Here is a 12,157-nt window from a genome sequence, read left to right on the forward strand (position 1 = left end):
CAAATTCTAAGACACAACATCGGAGCATGTCTTCAAGAACTTGAATTACTCTTTCAGATTGTTCGTCAGTTTGCGGATGGAATGCAGTACTAAAGTTCAATTTTGTACCCAAGGCTTCTTGCAACTTTTTCCAAAACCTCGAAGTAAACCTCAGATCTCTATCCGAAATAATGGACTTAGGCACCCCGTGCAACCTCACAATTTCAGCAACATATAACTCTGCCAACTTTTCAAGTGAGTAATCAATACATACCGGTATAAAATGGGCTGATTTGGTCAATCTATCAACGATTACCCAAATAGCATCTTTCTTCCTAGGAGTTAGAGGCAAACCCATCACAAAATCCATCGTGATTCTGTCTCATTTCCATTCAGGAATCATAAATGGTTGAAGTAGACCCGAAGGCACTTGATGTTCAGCTTTTACTTGTTGACAAATCAAACACTTTGATACAAATTCAGAAATATCCTTTTTCATGCCCGGCCATCAATACAATTTCTTCAAATCCTTATACATTTTCATACTACCTGGGTGAACTGATAAACTACCATTGAGTGCCTCATGTAAAATTGTCCGAACCAACTCATCATCTTTCGGTACACATATCCTATCTCGAAACATTAGACAATTATCTGATCTAATTCGAAAATCTGAATCACAACCTGATTCACACTGAGATCTCTTGACTTGTAATTCACTATCATTCTTCTGAGCTTCACAAATTTTCTGCAAAAATAATGGTCTAGCTTTCAACTCAGCCAAAATTGAACCATCCTCAGACAAAGCTAAACTCGTATCTATGGTTCTCAAAGCAAACAAAGATTTTCTGCTCAAAGCATCAGCAACTACATTTGCCTTTCTTGGGTGGTAATCAATAACTAACTCATAATCTTTTATTAATTCAAGTCATCTTCGTTGTCGTAAATTTAAATCCTTTTGATTCATCAGATACTTCAAACTTTTATGATCAGTAAAGATTCGGCATTTCTCACCATACAAATAATGACGCCAAATTTTTAAAGCAAAAACGATAGCAGCTAATTCCAAGTCATACGTCGGATAATTCTTCTCATGTGGTTTCAGTTGTCTCGAAACATAAGCTATTACTCTACCTTCTTGCATTAGCACACACCCAAGACCATTCAACGATGCACACTTTAAATTATAAACTCTTTCCCTATCTCAGGTTGCACTAACACCGGCGCCTCAGTCAATAACGCCTTCAATTTCTCAAAAATTTGTTGACATTTATCAGTCCATTCAAATTTGAAATTCTTTTGCAATAACTTAGTCATAGGAGAAGCAATCATTGAGAATCCTTTAACAAAACGTCTATAATACCCAGCTAAGCCTAGAAAACTTCTAACCTCGGATACATTCTTTAGCGGCTCTCAATTAACAATTGCTAAAATTTTACTCGGATCAACCCGAATACCATCACTTGAGACTATGTGTCCCAAAAATCCGACTTCATGAAGCCAAAACTCACTTTTACTAAATTTAGCAAATGACTTTTTCTCTCTCAAAATCTGCAACACAGTTCTCAAATGCTCGGCGTGCTCAGATTCATCTCGAGAATAGATTAAAATATCATCTATGAACACCACCACAAACTTATCCAAATACGGTCGGAAAATTCGGTTCATCAAGTCCATAAAAATAGTCGGAGCATTAGTTAAACCAAAAGGCATCACTAGAAATTTGTAATGTCCATATCTCGTTCTGAAAGCAGTTTTTGGCACATCTGACTCTGTAACTCTCAATTGATAATAACCTGATCTCAAATCAATCTTTGAAAACACTGTTGCTCCCTTTAACTGGTCGAACAAGTCATCAATTCTTGGAAACGAATACTTGTTCTTTATGGTCACTTTGTTGAGCTGACGATAGTCAATACAAAGTCTTATAGAACCATCTTTCTTTTTCACAAATAATACAGGAGCACCCCAGGGAGAAAAACTCGGTCTCACAAATCCCTTATCTGTCAACTCTTGTAACTAAGATTTTAGTTCTTTTAATTCGGTTGGAGCCATTCTATACGGAGCAATAGAGATCGGTCCAGTACCAGGTAACAAATCAATAGCAAAATCAACTTCTCTAATTGGAGGTAATCTAGGCAATTCCTCTGGAAACACATCTGGAAATTCACAAACTACTGGTACTGATTCAAGCTTCGACTCAGCCATCTCAGTGTTTAACACATAAGCAAGATAAGCTTCACACCCTTTTCTCAAATATTTCTGGGCAGCCATGTGCAAAATCACCATAGGCAATTTATTTGATTCATCTGTTTCAACCCGAAGAATTTCACCAGTTTCATATTTCAATTCAAGAATTTTCTGTCTACAGTTCACCTTGACATCATGCAAAGTCAACAACTATATCCCCAAAATAACATCAAACTCATCAAATGGTAACAACATCAAATTTTCCAGAAAACAATGACCTTGAATCATTAAAGGGCAATTCTTGCTAACACATATTTGCCTAAAGGGTTTGACAGTTTAATCAAGAATTTAGTAAATTCAACTGGCAAATTCTTATTAGATACTAAATTCACACAAACATAAGAATGAGTAGACCCGGGATCAATCAATGCAATAACATCAGTGTCATAGAGAGAAAATGTACCAGTAATCACATCGGAAGATGATGCATCCTCTCGAGTATGTATAGCATAAGCTCTAGCAGGTGTTCTAGTTTCTGGTCTCACAGCTATATCTTTCATTTCACTTTTAGTGCTAGCTCTGTTTCTGGTATTTCTCGGTGGTCTACCTCTGCTAACAGTATCACCCGATTTGACATTCAAAAATTTTTCTTCTTCAACTTTCTCAAGGCAATCTTTAATGTAGTGTTGTCGAGAACCACACTTGAAACAAGCTCAGCTAATTAACCAGCACTCACCAGGATGTTGCCTTCCACAATGTTGACACTCAGGTTTATTAGACTTCACACTACCCACACTTGCTATTGAAGAAGCTTGAGCTTTTTGATTCGAATATGATCTCCCACGATCTCGGTAAGAATACCAGTTGAAGCAGCCGACCGAAAATTCACTTCTTTGAACTTCTTTGACTAAGTTTGGAATGACTTACTCATTGGTCTTTTTCTTACATCTCGAGCCTCAATCACAGCTTTTCTCTTTTCTTTATTCAATTCTTCATCCTTGCAAGCTCGATCAACCAGTACCACAAATTCTTTCAGTTCCAACATCCCAACAAACATTCTGATATCTTTATTTAACCCGTCTTCAAACCTTTTACACATAATAGTTTCTGTGGGCACACACTCTTGAGCATATTTACTAAGTCTAACAAATTCTCTTCCATATTCTGCCACAGACATTCGGCCCTGCTTTAATTCGAGAAATTTCTTACGTTTTTGATCGATGAACCGTTGACTTATGTATTTCTTTCCAAATTACTCTTCGAAGAAATCCCATGTAACCCTTTCTTTCGGAACCACAGATACTAATGTTTTCCACCAACGATATGCTGAATCTTTCAGTAAAGATATGGCACATTTTAAACATTCTTCAGGAGTACACGATAGTTCATCAAATACCCGAATAGAATTTTCAAGCCAAAATTCTACCTTCTCGGGATCATCATCTATGTTAGCCCTGAAATCTCCTGCCCCTTATTTTTGGATATTATCAACTGGGGGTTTACTCGGTTTTAATAATTCAACACCTTGTGAAGCTACAAGAATCGGTTGAGGAATAGGAGGGGGTGGAGGAGGTTGAACATTCGGATTTGCTCGAATAAACTCTGTGTACCAATTATTCATCATATGAAGGAAGGCTTCTCGAGCCTCATCCTGACTATGTGTTTCAGTTCCATGTCTACTTTCCTCAGGCGCGATCCCTTGCGTGAGAGCCGTCGCATTGCTTTCTACATCATTCTCTACAGCTCGATCGGGATCCATTTACTATATAAAAACAAAATTTTAAATTGTCAGAATCATCACACTATCACAATATATTTATGGCATGTATAGATAGACTTTCACACATATTTTGTTAGTTCGAGAACCGGCTAAACCGTAACTCTGATACCACTAAAATGTAACACCTCTTACCCGTGTTCATCGCCTAAACAGGGTAAAAAGTATTATCAAACATAAAATACATATTTTCATACAATCAGAGTTTTTTTAATAAAATTTTTGACATAATCCCTTTTACAAATGTCTAATCCCTCCTGCAAATTTTCAAAATGCAATCTCAAACCAATTCAATTGTAACAGCTTGAATTTGGGGCTAGTCGGAACAGTGGTTTTGGGACCACAAATTCGACAAGGAAAATTTTATTTTTATTATATTTTTATGGTCTATGATTTCACAAAATAATTTTGTAAAAATTTCGTTCGAAAATTTCAACGTTTGGGCACTCAATTTAGCCAAAAGGACTAAATTGTAAAAAGTGCAAAAGTTGAGTTCTACATGTTAGACGTGTCCAGTTGTTATGAAATTTTAAATTGGAGGTCCTTAAATTTTAATTAGGATTGGTTAAATTGTGGACAAAAATGGACATGAGATAAGTGAAATAGGAAATTCTTAAGTTAGGGGCATTTTGGTAATTTGGTAATTAAAAAGTATTAAAAAGACAAAATAGGCCAAAAATCATCATCTTCAACCTCATGGCCGAATTTAGCAAGGGGGAAGCCATGGTTAGGGTTTTCAAGCTTCCAAGCTCAATTGTAAGTCCGTTCCAACCCCGTTTTTAATGTTCTTTACGTTTTTGGAGTCTCGGTAACTTGATTTAGCTTATTCTAGCAATAATTTAACCTAGGGTTTATATTTGGAAAAATACCCATAGGTGAAATGTGTTTATTTTGATGTTTTATGGTAGAATATGAAGCTAGAAATTATGTTAAACAACTTTTACTAAGCGATTTTAAGTGAAAACGAGAAAAAAAATATAATCGGTAAAAATACCTAATGTTCATAAGTGTTAGAGTGGGAATTTGATGTTTCCATAGAAGGGAAAAATGTTCAGCATGTCATAAAACATAAGAATAAGAGATGAAGTTTAATTTCCGAGCTTTTAGACAAAAGTATAAATATGCAAAAGTTTAGGAGCAAAATCGTAATTTTACCAAAATTTGAGTCAATGACTGTTTTGATGAATTTGAGTGTTAAATAAGCTAAATGTGTCATTATAAGTCAAGAAAGACAAAGAATTGACTTTGATTAGTAAAAAAGAAAAGTGAGAAAAAGTGAGAAATTCCCAGTTGAACCTTCAGAATAAACAGTGATACAAATGAAGTGACAGAAATAACCAAATGTGTTGCACAAACTGTGTGTAGGCCACTATGTGAAAGTGAAAGTGATGGTCACGTGTGTAGTACTATGTGCAGGCTACTACGTGTACCAGAAAGATAGGTCGCATGTGTAGTACTATGTGCAAGCCACTATGCGTACCGGATAGCTTCGATCACGTGTGTAGTACTATGTGCAGGCTACTACGTGTATCGGATAGTGATAGTCACATGTGTAGTACTATGTGTACGCTACTATGTGAACCGATATCATTAATTATAAGGTGGTTGCTATGTGCTGATCCCACCGGATATCATTGATTACAAAGGGTGGTTGCTGTGTGCTGAATCCACCGTGTATCTGTTATTATTCTGAAGTGTTCATCGGGAAATTGACTAAGTAAAAATACATGAGATCATGTAACGATTATGTGTAATTGAATAATGAATATACGTGTGGAATTGAATTGAATATTGACTTGAAAATGGAAAAGTGAATTTTGAATTGAATAGTGATTGAAAGTGAAAAAGTGAAATTATGAAGAAGTAGAATTAGCAACAAAACAGTTTTGGACAGCAACAATCATGTGACTTTGAAAAATCACCAAAAATGGTGGAAATAGAATTAGAGAGTGAATAACATATGAAATGAAATCTTAGTGAGTCTATTTTTACATAAAACAAACAAAGCAAGGAAAAGAGTTATATATTTTGAGATATTTGAATTTTAATGAGACAGGGACGGATTGATTTCGGAATCCCATATTCTTATTTTGGAAAATCATTAAAAATTGTAAAAAAAATAATTATGAGTTATAATTTATATGCTTAGAATCCTTAATGAGTCTATTTTCAAGAGAAACAAACGAGAACACCATTTGAATTCTATACAATGAGATAATTCATTTTTAGTGAAGATTGGTCAGAACTGTCAGACTGCGTAACAGGGTAAACTTTAAAGAATAAACTGTTGCTAAACCAAAAATTCTGAAAATTTTATGGTAAGAAGATATGTGAGTCTAGTTTTAGGGAAAATTAACGGTTCTTAATTTGGAGTTCTATAGCTCCAGAGGATAGACAGCTTTGAATATACATAAGGGTGAATAAAGAAACTATATAAAATGTTATTTCTAAGAATGTTAAGTACACTAAGGATATGGAATGGAGAGGAGGAGGAGGAAAATTAAATATATATATGAATGATTTATGTATAATTGGTTATATGATCGATTATAATCGATAAACGTGGAAATAGAAATGATGCTTACATTTGTATATTATTGATCATAGTTTAAGCTCATATTGGAAAATAACGTTTCATAGTATGTATGAATGGTATATTTAGTATATGATTTGGTATGAAGTAAGGCCATGAATGGTATATGGATTAAATGCACTAGCTTGCGACTATAGTTGAGTGTAATGTTTTTATCTTGTGTGATATGCATAGGAAACGGGAGTGGAAAGGAAATGAAATACTAAATTCAAGCTTAAAGTGTAAAATGACACAAAAAGGGGACGTTAAGTTAAATGATAAATATGTAATAGTATTGAACTTAATGAAATTGAACTGTATGTGAATTAAATGGAAATTGCAAATGATTTGATTTGAATTAAATGAATTATTGTGGTATTGAAATGTATATTGGATTGAGAAATTGAATTGAATCGCCAACATGAGAATCATGAATTAAATGAAATGGAAATGAAGTATTGAATTGCATGAGTATATATTGGGTCTCAGAAGCCCTATTTGTTACAAATATAGTATTTTGAAGTTATAACGTGAAGATTTATAAAAGCATGTGAAAAATTTAAAGAGTTTAAATTTGAATGAAATTTTATAACTCGGTTTAACATGTTTATAAGTGTATGTGTTTTGGTAATTCCTCGTACCCTATTCCGGTATCGAATACGGGTAAGGGGTGTTACATCAATATTTCAACTAATACAGCTATATACTTAAACATAATTAAATCATTCACAACATTCAAAGTAACCTCGCTAGCATTTAAAAAAAATAACCTATCAATTAATATACATTAACATCTTAAGCTAAGTAGTAATTAGTATATATACACATCACATTAACATTAAGTCTTCTATGCATGCCATAATTAAGAAATATTGGTTTCAAAATACCAAAAGATGTAGATAGTGTGGATGATCCCCGACTCTGTCCAAATTCCGAGATGATTTATAACACTATAAAACAAGAAAAAAAAGATAAGTAAGCATATACCTTAGTAAGTACGTATGTAATTGATAAACAAATTTAAAACATGTTTCCATAGATAACATAATTTTAATCAACCATAAATTTGATATTTATTCAAATTCCAGCAAACTATTTTTCTGCGTCACAGTCATTAAATTATTTTTATCCGAAGCTACAGAAATCCAAATTAATTTTTGTAAATTTTCTCTAAAACTAGACTCATATACTGTCTTATCATAATATTTTCAGACTTTTTGACTTGGCCAATTAGTACAGTTTATTCTGTAAATCACCCCTATTTCACTGCTCAACATCTCTGACCTCTCTTCACTAAAAATGAATTATCTCACTGTACAGAATCTGGATGATATTTTTGTTTGTTTATTTAGAAAATAGGCTCATTAAGGATTCTAAGTATATAAATTATATCTCATAATTATTTGTTTACAATTTTTAATAATTTTTCCAAGTCAGAATAGGGGATTCCAAAATCAATCCGACCCTACCTCACTAAAATTCAAATATCTAAAAATATACAACTCTTTTTCTTGATCTGCTTCTTTTATATGAAAGTAGACTCATTAAGCTTTAATTGAATATCTCATTCAATCAATAACACAATTTCTATAATTTTTGGTGATTTTTCAAACTAACATCACTTCCACTATTCGAATCTATTCTGTTTCAATTTCACTCATTTACATAACATTACAACAATTTATTTTGTAAGCACAGTACGGAACTTCATCACTCCAGTTACTCTTTAGCAAATTTTCACACTTCAATCACATACTCATATTTGTTTATCAATACTCATATCCCGTTGAACACGTCGGTATAACAACGAATATTCGATGGTTTGCACATAGTACCATCCGTGTAATTATTATCATTCGATACACGTAGTAACCTTCACATAGTACTACACACGTAATCAAACTTTTCGGTTCACGTAATAGCCTGCACATAGTACTACACACGTGACCAAAGCCTTCTGGTACACATATTACTACACATGTGACCATTATCTATCGATACACATAGTAGCCTGCACTCAGTACTACACACGTGTTTATAGGCACTTTATTCAAGCCTTTCTTATTCCGACAGTCCCACAGAGATTCTTACTTTTCAAGGATTTACAATTTATTCATACACAAATCACAATTTCAATATTTTAGTCCAATCCCATAACAAATTTAATAATTCAATTCAACTACTTCACTTATTACTTGTCAATGATATATCCACAATTCAAGCAGATTTTAATCGATTCAACTATAAATTCTAAATTTCTAATTGTTATATAACTATTTCATATTCAACCATTTCTCATATATTATAACAAAATATCAGAAATAGTTATAAACAATGTATTAATTACATATTACTTACCTCGGTGCAAAATATAGGAATTTTGCAATTCAATCCACAATATTTTCCTTTCCCTTATCGAGGTTGATTCCACGTCTTTCTTAATGTATAATAGCAAATTTAGCTTGTTTAATATTCACATTTATCAAAATAATCCTCGACTCAACTTTTGAGAAAATTACAATTTTGTCCCTAAACTTTTTCATATTTACATTTTTTGCCCCAAAGTTCAGAAATTAAATTTTATTCCCTATTCTTATGTTTTATAACATGCTGAACACTTTTCCCTTCTATGGAAACATCAAATTCTCACTCTAACTCTTACTTATGAACATTAAATATTTTTACCGATTATGTTATTTTGCTCGGTTTCACTTAAAATCGACTAGCAAAAGTTGTTTAACATAAATTCTAGCTCATATTCTTCCATAAAACATCAAAATACATACATTTCACACATGGGTAATTTTTCAAATTTCAACCTTAGCTCAAAATAACAGTAGAAATAGATAAACCGAGCTACGGGAATCTCAAAAATGCAAAGAACGTTAAAAACGGGGCTAAAATGCACTTACAATCAAGCTTGAAAGTGGCCAAAACCCTAGCTATGGAGTCCTCCAAGTTTTAGCATCAAGCAAATATGATAACACCATTTTTTACATCTTTTTCCCATTTTAATTCTATTTATTTACTAAATGACCAAAATGCTCTTACTTAAAAAAATCCTATTTCACTTATTTCTTGTCCATTTTAGTCCATCACTAACTAATGGTATAATTACCACATAAGGACCCCTAATTTATAATTCCATAACAATTAAATACCTTTAACAAATAAAACTCAACTTTTGCACTTTTTACAATTTAGTCCTTTTGACTAAATTGAGTGCCCAAACGTCAAAATTTTCGAACGAAATTGTCACGAAATCTTTCTGTGAAATTGTAGACAATAAAAATATAGTAAAAATAAATTTTTCCTCTTCAGATTTGTGATCTCGAAACCACTGTTTCGACTAAACCCTAAATTAGGCTGTTACAAATTGAATATCTAAATTAAAATGTATTAAATTATTTTATAATTTTTAATATAATATTGTATTTTTAAATATAATCTTGAATTGAATAATATATATTCAATTAAAAGTATGAGAATACATTTTAATTAATCTATTGTTTTTAATTATATAAATACAATATCTATTTAATCATATTTAAAAAATATATATAGTAGATACCACTTGTCACAATATGGAGGCTTGTGGATCTTATTATATTAAATATATATGATTTAAATGAGTTTAAATATAATGATATGTATATTTTTATTGATTTTTTAAATACAAAGATTAAAGTGCCTTCAAATAATATAACTTATTTTAAATACGAAATGATATTTTTGTATGTTATCTAACTGAGTTTGTGCCCTATTGAACACCAACTCAGTTAGTGGCTTAAATAATAGTATAGATAGATATACAATTGATGTAGGTAATAAATTGTGCATAATAAAATTAAAATGTATAAAAACATCAAGGTAAAGTTTTGTGTGGGTTTAAATTCCTCCATATACATAAAATTTATTTTTTTTGAAATAAAAATAACTAAGGTAACCTCGAACAATATAATTTATTTTAAATACGAACAAATATTTTTATAATTGCTTGAGTTGGTGTCTAGTTGACTTGTGACACAAACTTAGTTAAGGCTTAAATAATAGTATAAATTTAATAATTATTCTTTTTGTTTTTATTATGAAAAAAGTATTCATATTTTTATCTTTGAAAACAAAATTTTATTTTCATTTAATAAACATGTTTTTTTTTATAAATTTTAAAACAATTTTTATCTAAAAATAAAAATAAAAATATTTTTTTCATATCAAACTAAATCTCTTATCCTATTAGATTAATTGAAGATTGTTAATTAGAAATTGAATTCATGCCGAAAATAGATTTATCGATTTTGAAATCAAAATTATTAGATAAATAGTTTAATCAAGAGTTCAAATAGTTTAAATTTCTTTCTAGTGGAATTTAAATTTTGAAAATACCATTTCCACACCCGAACCGAATTTGGAGGGGAGTTTAAACGCAAATGTTCTTATTAAATTGTACCAACTTAATGGTTTGTGCAAATACAGAAGATGGCACTCTCAAGTTTGTCAAAGAGAGTTTGATTATTTAAGAAACATGTAATGGACCAAAAGTTTAATTTGGTTCTGTCGAAATGTAAAATCTTTTACCTACATTCGTGGAATCTTACTAGAATTTCAGAATATGTATTATTAAATCAAAGGAATAATTTAATTAGAAACTATGAAATTCCAAACAGGAATATAGTAATTTAAGAATCAAACCTAGCTTATTATTTTTAGGTTTATGAGAAGTTTGAAAATCCGAGTTCCCATGCATGCTTTCATCCAAAATAACGTAACTGAGAAGGTAAAAGATGTGAAAACAGAGGAGAGAGAGGCAGAAACAGATGCTTATTAGCGATGGTTAAGTCACGTTGCTTGCACTGCTATTCCCTGTTCTTCGTTGCTTCATTCACTGCTTTCCCTTCCCTTCTCTCAAATCAGTCACCGTTTTAACTGTTGATAATGGTAGACTAGACTTCTCATTTGGGACGAGAAGTAAAAAATAATAATACAAGCTCTTCTCTCTTACTTCAAACAAAAAGAATGAAAAGTGAAACAAAATTAATATTGAAAATATTAAAAAAAGAAAACATTAAGACTGGCGATACAGAGTTTCTACTTTCGATACTCCTTATTTCTCTCTTTAATATATATGGTTTTTGGGTCCACACCAAAGGTCTGCTCTGCTAAGGCTTTCTTTTGACCCTTTGCTGCAAACCAAACTTATTTTTGGAATGTCAGCACCTTCTGGTTTTCATTTATTTCCCCTCTGTTTTCACTATATAAACCCCTTCCGTCCCTTCAACAACCATCTCTTCTTTTTATCACTTCACTGCTGGCTTGCGCTTAATGTCATAAATTTTGCATGATTTTCTCAACTCCTTATTCCTTCTTCTCTGTCTATTCTTTCTCATGCTCCTGCTCCAGTTCTTGCTCATGCTTTCTACTGCTCAAGCCTCAAGAGATTATTTTCATGGAGCCGCTGATACCTTTGTGCCTCCTTGAAACGTCCAAAGAAGAACATCAGTATTCTGGCTTCCATCACAAGTATAAAATCAACAGGAGTTTAAGGGTGCTATCCTTGCTGAGCTTTTTTGGATTTTCATTATGAATATTTTTCATTTAATTTTTTTCTTGACCTTGCAAGACTTTCTAATTCTTATGTT

This window comes from Gossypium hirsutum, chromosome D04 (genome assembly GCF_007990345.1).
Source record: "Gossypium hirsutum isolate 1008001.06 chromosome D04, Gossypium_hirsutum_v2.1, whole genome shotgun sequence".
Lineage (NCBI taxonomy): Eukaryota > Viridiplantae > Streptophyta > Magnoliopsida > Malvales > Malvaceae > Gossypium > Gossypium hirsutum.